The 8,775-nt window shown below is 46.9% G+C and overlaps 1 pseudogene; it reads left to right on the top strand.

Annotated features, from left to right (window-relative positions):
• The first annotated feature begins 1,483 nt into the window (after positions 1–1,483).
• LOC135537269 (immunoglobulin superfamily member 8-like) lies at positions 1,484–8,156 on the top strand (annotated as a pseudogene).
• Positions 8,157–8,775: the final 619 nt, after the last annotated feature.

The raw sequence follows: 8,775 nt of genomic DNA, 5'->3' as shown, positions 1-8,775 counted from the left end.
GGTCCTTTTAGATTACATATGGACAGGAGGCCCTGATCCTAGACCAGCTCTCTGACTGAATACTGGTCCTTTTAGATTACATATGGACAGGGAGGCCCTGATCCCAGACCAGCTCTCTGACTGAATACTGGTCCTTTTAGATTACATATGGACAGGGAGGCCCTGATCCTAGACCAGCTCTCTGACTGAGTACTGGTCCTTTTTAGATCCCATATGGACAGGGAGGCCCTGATCCTAGACCAGCTCTCTGACTGAGTACTGGTCCTTTTAGATTACATATGGACAGGGAGGCCCTGATCCTAGACCAGCTCTCTGACTGAATACTGGTCCTTTTAGATTACATATGGACAGGAGGCCCTGATCCTAGACCAGCTCTCTGACTGAGTACTGGTCCTTTTTAGATTACATATGGACAGGGAGGCCCCTGATCCTAGACCAGCTCTCTGACTGAGTACTGGTCCTTTTAGATTACATATGGACAGGGAGGCCCTGATCCTAGACCAGCTCTGCCTTTTCTGTCCTCCGTTTCCTGGTTCCTGAACAGAGGACATCGGTGTTATCTTGTGGACTTTGTTCTCTCTCTGACAGTGTGGTTAGAAATGTGTCTTGCCTTGTTCTATCACACAAATCTGATTGGTACATACTTTCCCACACTATTCTGTACTATATATGATATTTCTTATCTACAATCTACTCTGACCTTTCCTTTGCAATGTACTATTGTAACATACTGATATTCTGTCACCAAGCAGTGCTCCTCTGAGGTCACCTGACCTCTACACATTCTTTGCCCATAACCCAAACATCTAATAGAATTACATTTTGTATGTAATCATATCTATCTCTTCCCTGTTCTGTCTCTCAGTAATGTAATAATGACTAATCTTTCTCTGTCTCTCTCTTTCTTTCTGTCTCTCTCTGTCTCTCTCACTCTCTCTGTCTCACTCTCTCTGTCTCACTCTCTCTGTCTCTCTCTGTCTCTCTCTGTCTTTCTGTCTCTCTCTGTCTCTCTCCGTCTCACTCTGTCTCTCTCTCTCTCTGTCTCTCTCTCTCTGTCTCTCTCTCTGTCTCTCTTTCTTTCTGTCTCTCTCTGTCTCTCTCTCTCTCTCTCTGTCTTTCTGTCTCTCTCTGTCTCTCTCTGTCTCACTCTCGCTGTCTCCTCACTCTCTGTCTCTCTCTGTCTCTCTCTGTCTCACTCTCTCTGTCTCCTCTCTTTGTCTCACTCTCTCTCTCTCTTCTGTCTCTCTGTCTTCTCTGTCTTTCTGTCTCTGTCTCTCTCTGTGTTTCTGTCTCACTCTCTCTGTCTCTCTCTGTCTCACTCTCTTTTTCTGTTTCTCTCTGTCTTTCTGTCTCTCTGTCTTTCTGTCTCTCTCTGTCTCTCTCTGTCTCTCTGTCTCTCTCTGTCTCCCTCTCTCTGTCTCTCTCTGTCTCCCTCTCTCTGTCTCTCTCTGTCTCTCTGTCTCTCTCTCTCCAGTGATTCCAGACACTCTCCCTGATTAGCTACTCCCGGTCTCTAACTGGCCAACCCGTGCCAGAGGGAGCGGAGATAATCTCACCTGCTCCGCCGCCGTCCAATCAAAACAGCACCCCACCTGTCCATCACGTTCGGCGTGCGTGGCGGTGGTAGCGAGTTGTGTCAGGGACACCGAGAGAAATCATAGCTATCGATAAAGAACTGAGCGTGACTCCTGGCCGAGGACTCCTACCAGAAGAGAATGCGATGATGGAGAGATAACGCTGGTGAAGAAGAGTGGAGATGGAGGAGAGATGTCTAGTGATGAGGATGAGCGCCGTGGCCCTGGATGACTCAGGGGCCTACTTCTATGAGGCGGTCGCAGTGGATTCTGGACCCTGATGGAGCGTGGCAGAAGATCGCCCAGAGGACCTTGGAGATGGCACCTCACGGTTCAACCACTTGGGCAGCTGTCTGGAGTATGGGGGTGGTTCAGAGACTAGATGTTAGGACACTGTCTGTCTGTCTGTCTGTCTGTCTGTCTGTCTGTCTGTCTGTGGTTCTGTGAGACTAGATGTTAGACACTGTCTGTCTGTCTGTCTGTCTGTCTGTCTGTCTGTCTGTCTGTCTGTCTGTCTGTCTGGTTCAGAGACTAGATGTTAGGACACTGTCTGTCTGTCTGTCTGTCTGTCTGTCTGTCTGTCTGTCTGTCGTTGGTTCAGAGACTAGATGTTAGGACACTGTCTGTCTGTCTGTCTGTCTGTCTGTCTGTCTGTCTGTCTGTCTGGAGTATGGGGGTGGTTCAGAGACTAGACGTTAGGACACTGTCTGTCTGTCTGTCTGTCTGTCTGTCTGTCTGTCTGTCTGTCTGGAGTATGTCTGGAGTATGGGGGTTGTTCAGAGACTAGATGTTAGGACTCTGTCTGTCTGTCTGTCTGTCTGTCTGTCTGTCTGTCTGTCTGTCTGTCTGTCTGTCTGTCTGTCTGTCTGTCTGTCTGTCTGTGGTTCAGAGACTAGATGTTAGGACACTGTCTGTCTGTCTGGGGGTGGTTCAGTGCGTGGCTCGAAATAAGAGCATCTGCTAAATGACTAAAACGTAATGTAACGGATGCTGTTACTAGCTTGGCCTGATTCCATTAGCTGTAGACTAATGGCATCTAGTGCTGTAGGCCAATCCAGCACGGATAGTTCATGACATCATCATCATCATGCCCACAACAATGGGAAACGAACATGCTTTCAGGGAGCTGAACTGGCGGCTGACCCTATACTATCCTCACTATGGGTGTGTTTTAGAGCTGTGGGGTGTGTTTTAGAAGCTGTGAGTGTGTTTTAAACGTGGTGTGTTTAGAGCTGTGGTGTGTTTTAGAGCTGTGGGTGTGTTTTAGAGGGAAGAGCTGTGTGGTGTGTTTTAGAGCTGTGGGGTGTGTTTAGAGCTGTGTGGTGTGTTTTAGAGCTGTGTGTGTGTTTTAGAGCTGGGTGGTGTGTTTAGAGCTGTGGGTGTGTTTTAGAGTCAGTGGGTGGGGTTTTAGAGCTGTGTGGTGTGTTTTAGAGCTGTGGGGTGTGTTTTAGAGCTGTGGGGTGTGTTTTAGAGCTGTGGGGTGTGTTTTAGAGCTGTGTTTTAGAGCTGTGTGGTGTGTTTTAGAGCTGTGTGGTGTGTTTTAGAGCTGTGTGTGAGAGCTGTGGTGTGTGTTTTAGAGCTGTGTGGTGTGTTTTAGAGCTGTGTGGTGTGTTTTAGAGCTGTGTGTGAGAGCTGTGGTGTGTGTTTTAGAGCTGTGTGGTGTGTTTTAGAGCTGTGTGGTGTGTTTTAGAGCTGTGTGTGAGAGCTGTGGTGTGTGTTTTAGAGCTGTGTGGTGTGTTTTAGAGCTGTGTGGTGTGTTTTAGAGCTGTGTGTGAGAGCTGTGGTGTGTGTTTTAGAGCTGTGTGGTGTGTTTTAGAGCTGTGTGTGAGAGCTGTGGGGTGTGTTTTAGAGCTGTGGGGTGTGTTTTAGAGCTGCAGGGTGTGTGTTTTAGAGCTGCAGGGTATGTTTTAGGGTGTGTTTCTAGAGTTGCGGGGTGTGGGGTGAGAGCACAGCAGAATGTAACATTTTCTGTAGTAGAAGTTGCAGTGTTGTAGTTCCCCACTGAGGGTCTGTGTGTTCTGTTAGACAGTGTTGTAGTTCCCCACTGTAGTTCCCCACTGAGGGTCTGTATGTTCTGTTAGACAGTGTTGTAGTTCCCCACTGAGGGTCTGTGTGTTCTTATCGTGTCAGCCAGAAACTGCTCTGCTTCATTCTATTATGGTCTCTATTGTCTGTTAGAGCTGTGGGGTGTGTTTTGTTAGACAATAGACCTGGTTTTCTCCTCTCTGGTCTCGGTTGTGTTGTTGTTGGACAGATTACAGTTAACAATAGATTTATAAACTGAACTGAAGCGTTTCATCAAATAGCTAACAATAGTTTTCAGAGTGTATTGTCTATAGATGAGATCTTCTTTTAGGATGAATTTTGAGATGCATTTAACTTCAGTTGCAATATGCAAATAAACCTTTATTCACAGTGACAATTAACAAATTAAGTTAGTTTGAATGCAGAGTGAACACATTTTAAATCATGCACTTCTTGTTTATTTTTTCCTCTTCTCCCTCTTCCTTTATCCTCTTCCTCCTCCTCTACCCCCTCCTCTCCCTCCTCCTTTATCCTCTCCCTCCTCTTCCTCATTTAACCCCTTCATCTTCCTCCTCCTCTACCCCCTCCTCTCCCTCCTCCTTTATTCTCTCCCTCCTCTTCCTCATTTAACCCCTTCCTCTTCCTCCTCCTTTATCCTCTTCCTCATTTAACCCCTTCCTCTTCCTCTTCCTCCTCCTCTACCCCCTCCTCTCCCTCCTCCTTTATCTTCTCCCTCCTCTTCCTCCTTTACCCCATCCTTTCCCTCCTCCTTTATCCTCTTCCTCATTTAACCCCTTCCTCTTCCTCCTCCTCTACCCCCTCCTCTCCCTCCTCCTTTATCCTCTCCCTCCTCTCCCTCCTCTTCCTCCTCCTTTATCCTCTCCCTCCTCTTCTTCCTCCTTTACCCCCTCCTCTTCCTCCTCCTTTATCTTCTCCCTCCTCTTCCTCCTTTACCACCTCCTCTTCCTCCTCCTTTATCTTCTCCCTCCTCTTCCTCCTTTACCCCCTCCTCTTCCTCCTCCTTTATCTTCTCCCTCCTCTTCCTCCTTTAACCCTTCCTCTCCCTCCTCCTTTATCTTCTCCCTCCTCTTCCTCCATTACCCCATCCTCTCCCTCCTCCTTTATCCTCTTCCTCCTCTCCCTCCTCCTTTATCCTCTCCCTCCTCTTCCTCCTCCTTTATCCTCTCCCTCCTCTTCCTCCTTTACCCCCTCCTCCCTCTTTCCAGCTGACTCCCTGTCTGTTACGTCCACTCCGCGAGGTGAGGTAACCCTCCAGTTAGGCTCCCCTCTCACTCTGACCTGCGAGGTGTCTGGTTTGGCCCCTGGGGGCCGCTCGGGCCTGCTGGTTCAGTGGATGAGGAGGGGCACCGTGAGCAGCGAGGACAGGGCATTGATGGGTGGAGGGGTGGAGGTTGGGTAATGATTATTGTTATTAAGGTGTCTTCCTTTGAGCCTCTTGAGAAGTCCTTACAGAGTTGTTCAATTCTCACATGACTTAAAGTTTTTAATGTGAATCAAACTTTGCAAAAATCAGCTATTTGTTGGCTGCTATTGAAAGTATGTAATGCTTCCAAGTGGAGATAAAACATATTTGGAGCCAGGAAGTATGCTGGGTCAAACAGGTTATTTGAGACCACTGTAATCATGCCTGCCGTATCCCAAACACAACTCAGGTTAACCTTTCTGTCTATCTCCGTCTGTCCCTCCCAGGTGGAGGTGGCCCGGTATGGTCCAGATGGGGGTGGTGAGTTGGGGGGATGACTCAGTCGGGGTGGAAGGGGTTCCATGGAGTAAGGAGGTGGAGGGACGTTACTCTCTCAGGTTGTTTTCTGCCCACCCAGCTGACACGGGGGTGTACCGCTGTGCTGTGAGCGTCTACGCTGGGAGGCTTAACCCGGACCCTCCAGTGCTTGCCACTCTCACACAGAGAAGTCAGAGGGGGTCACCACAACTTCACATCTGAAGTTGCAGGAGAAATGATGACACAAGATCACCCTGCCTTCTCCCCACAAACTGTGGGCCTGCTCATCTCTCCTCGGATTTAAAAGGATGTATTGGTGCATTTGGAGAAAACTCTCAATCTACTTAACAGCAATCATCGTGTGTTGAACCATGAGGGATGAGTGGGCTGAGCAAACCGCTCTGGCAGAGGGGACTGGGGACTACAGCCATGGATATATATGGCTGCTGCTCAGACCTGGAAGCTGTCCTGGTGAAGCTAAGATACTAAAAACCACTTGACCTACTACGAGGTTGGCAGTTTGAAAAACAAAAGACATTACATTAACGTGAGTACTGGCTAATGACCGGTTAGATTGAAATAACAACCAAATACCTAGCTGAATTGAACCTATGTTAACCTAATTGATGTAAGTCGATGCTAATTGAACCTATGTTAACCTAATTGATGTAAGTCGATGCTAATTGAACCTATGTTAGCCTAATTGATGTAAGTCGATGCTAATTGAACCTATGTTAACCTAATTGATGTAAGTCGATGCTAATTAAACCTATGTTAACCTAATTGATGTAAGTCGATGCTAATTGAACCTATGTTAACCTAATTGATGTAAGTTGATGCTAATTGAACCTATGTTAACCTAATTGATGTAAGTCGATGCTAATTGAACCTATGTTAACCTAATTGATGTAAGTCGATGCTAATTGAACCTATGTTAACCTAATTGATGTAAGTCGATGCTAATTGAACCTATGTTAACCTAATTGATGTAAGTCGATGCTAATTGAACCTATGTTAACCTAATTGATGTACGTCTATGCTAATTGAACCTATGTTAACCTAATTGATGTAAGTCGATGCTAATTGAACCTATGTTAACCTAATTGATGTAAGTCGATGCTAATTGAACCGTTAACCTAATTGATGAAGTCACGCACTGAACCATGTTAACTCTAATTGATGTAAGTCGATGCTAATTGAACTATGTTAACCTAATTGATGTAAGTCAATGTTAATGAACCTAATTGAATGACACTTCTCTTCTCTGTCCCTACAGTCCTCACAGAGGTCAAGTGTGTCACAGTAAGTCAACCTTCCTCGTGGGCCTCTTGAAGAGAGGTGATACTGTCACCCTGCTCTGCAACGTATCCGTGGTAACCACCGCTCCTGCACAGGTGGCAGTCCAATGGCTGCAGAGGGCGGTCCTCCGCCCAGGAGGCACACATGCACAGAGAAGGGTGTATGCTCACGTAGAGGAGAAGGGGAGGGTGTTAGCCTCTTACCTGAGGGTTGTCCAGGCCAAATATGAACCACAGCTCTGAGGTAATTGGTTCAATTTATTTGGCAGTTAAAAAAAATACATGCAGTCAATATATACCTTTTTAAGAAAACTATCAAGGATAACACAATAAAGTATATTGAAGATATAACAATTATAATGACTAGAGTATGTGGTTGTCTTACCTACCTTATTTGAATACCCTGTATTTCTCTAAACAACACCGATATCTGACAACCGGGGCGGCAGGGTAGCCTAGTGGATTTAGAGTGTTGGACTAGTAACTGGAAGGTTGCGAGTTCAAACCCGAGCTGACAAGGCACAAATCTGTCGTTCTGCCCCTGAACAGGCAGTTAACCCACTGTTCCTAGGCCATCATTGAAAATAAGAATGTGTTCTTAACTGACTTGCCTGGTTAAATAAAGGTGTAAAAAAAAAAAACTTCCAGACTGTGGTCTTTTTTGGACTACAGGTCAGTATGGACCGGTGTCTCCAGGCACCTACAGGCTGAGGATCTTCTCTGCCCAGGACCAGGACCAGGGCCTGTTTGTCTGCACCAGGCTGAGTGTGGGGACAGGACCCCCGTGGAGGATGGTACAACACCGGGGCCAAGGCCCAGTCGGAGGGTGTCAGGGTCTACCTGTACGCCAGAGGTGAGTGTCACTGGGTCTGGGACTGCTTGCTGTTTTACATACAGCGAGTGGTGACGAATCACTGCAGTGGACACACTCAACATCAGTTCCTAATACAAAAGAGTGGCTCTGTGAATCACTGATGGAAAGTCATGAAGTGTCGGTCTCTTCTGTTTTCACTCTCTTCACTGTCTTTTGGAGGCTGTTAGCCAACAGTTATTAGGTATCATAACATGGCTAATATATCCTGTCTAATACTCCCAACTGTAAATTAAACGGTTTATGAGGAAAGCTAGTCGTTTTCCCGAACTTGACTAACTAATTCCTCCCTCCCTCCTCCCTCCCTCCCTCCCTCCCTCCCTCCCTCCCTCCCTCCTCCCTCCCTCCCTCCCTCCCTCCCTCCCTCCCTCCCTCCCTCCCTCCCTCCTCCCTCCTCCCTCCCTCCCTCCCTCCCTACCTCCCTACCTCCCTCCCTACCTACCTCCTCTCTCTCTCTCTCTCTCTCTCTGTCTCTGCAGCGGCCGACCTGCTCCTCATCCCCTTGGTTGTGGGCATGTCCTCTGCCTTGTTTGTGGGCGTGGTCATCATCGCCACGGTAACCTGTTGCTTCATGAATCGATTGGCTAGGGCAGCGCTCCCCGAAATAGGAAGTAGGAAGTCACGACAACGTATAAGTTCACTGAAGGGTGATCGACTGAAGAGGTTTAGAAAAAAAAAGACCACAAAAAGAAAAAAAACAAAAACTAGTGGACTTTAAAAAGTTTCAAAGAAATTGGAACTCTCAGACCGACACGATGTCCACATAGAGATGTAAATATACGATGTAACAAAGAGTGTTGGTCTAATCTGGGACGGTGACCAAGAGAAGACACGAGCACTACTGCTCCGACCTGTCATACAGACGTTTGATTGTTTCACATGGTACTAAACCATTTCCACTTGTTCATAATATGTTGCATCCAGCTTGTGTCTGTTATATAAACTCACCGTAAGAACCTATTTGTCAGACTTCCATAGCAGACCTGACCAAACAGCTGGCTCTTATTCAGCACGGTTCCAACAACAATGTAGGACGCGTATCTAGGCCAGCTACAGAACAGCTTGGTTTGGCTCAGTCGTGTACAAAGCCATTTAGGTGTTTGATATGTCAAAACCATCAGAAATGGACAATGCTCAGCTGTCTAGTGTTGAAGTAGGTCAAATACAAATAAATTGACTTAGAAGAGACACTGATTAGTTATCCCTTTTGTTTTGGTTATTTATTTTCCTTAGCCACCACCCTCTCAAAAGAGAGGGGTTTATATA

This window comes from Oncorhynchus masou, unplaced genomic scaffold, assembly GCF_036934945.1.
Source record: "Oncorhynchus masou masou isolate Uvic2021 unplaced genomic scaffold, UVic_Omas_1.1 unplaced_scaffold_7366, whole genome shotgun sequence".
NCBI lineage: Eukaryota > Metazoa > Chordata > Actinopteri > Salmoniformes > Salmonidae > Oncorhynchus > Oncorhynchus masou.
The sequence above is the reverse complement of the archived record's forward strand: the minus strand, read 5'-3'. Positions and strand labels throughout refer to the sequence as shown.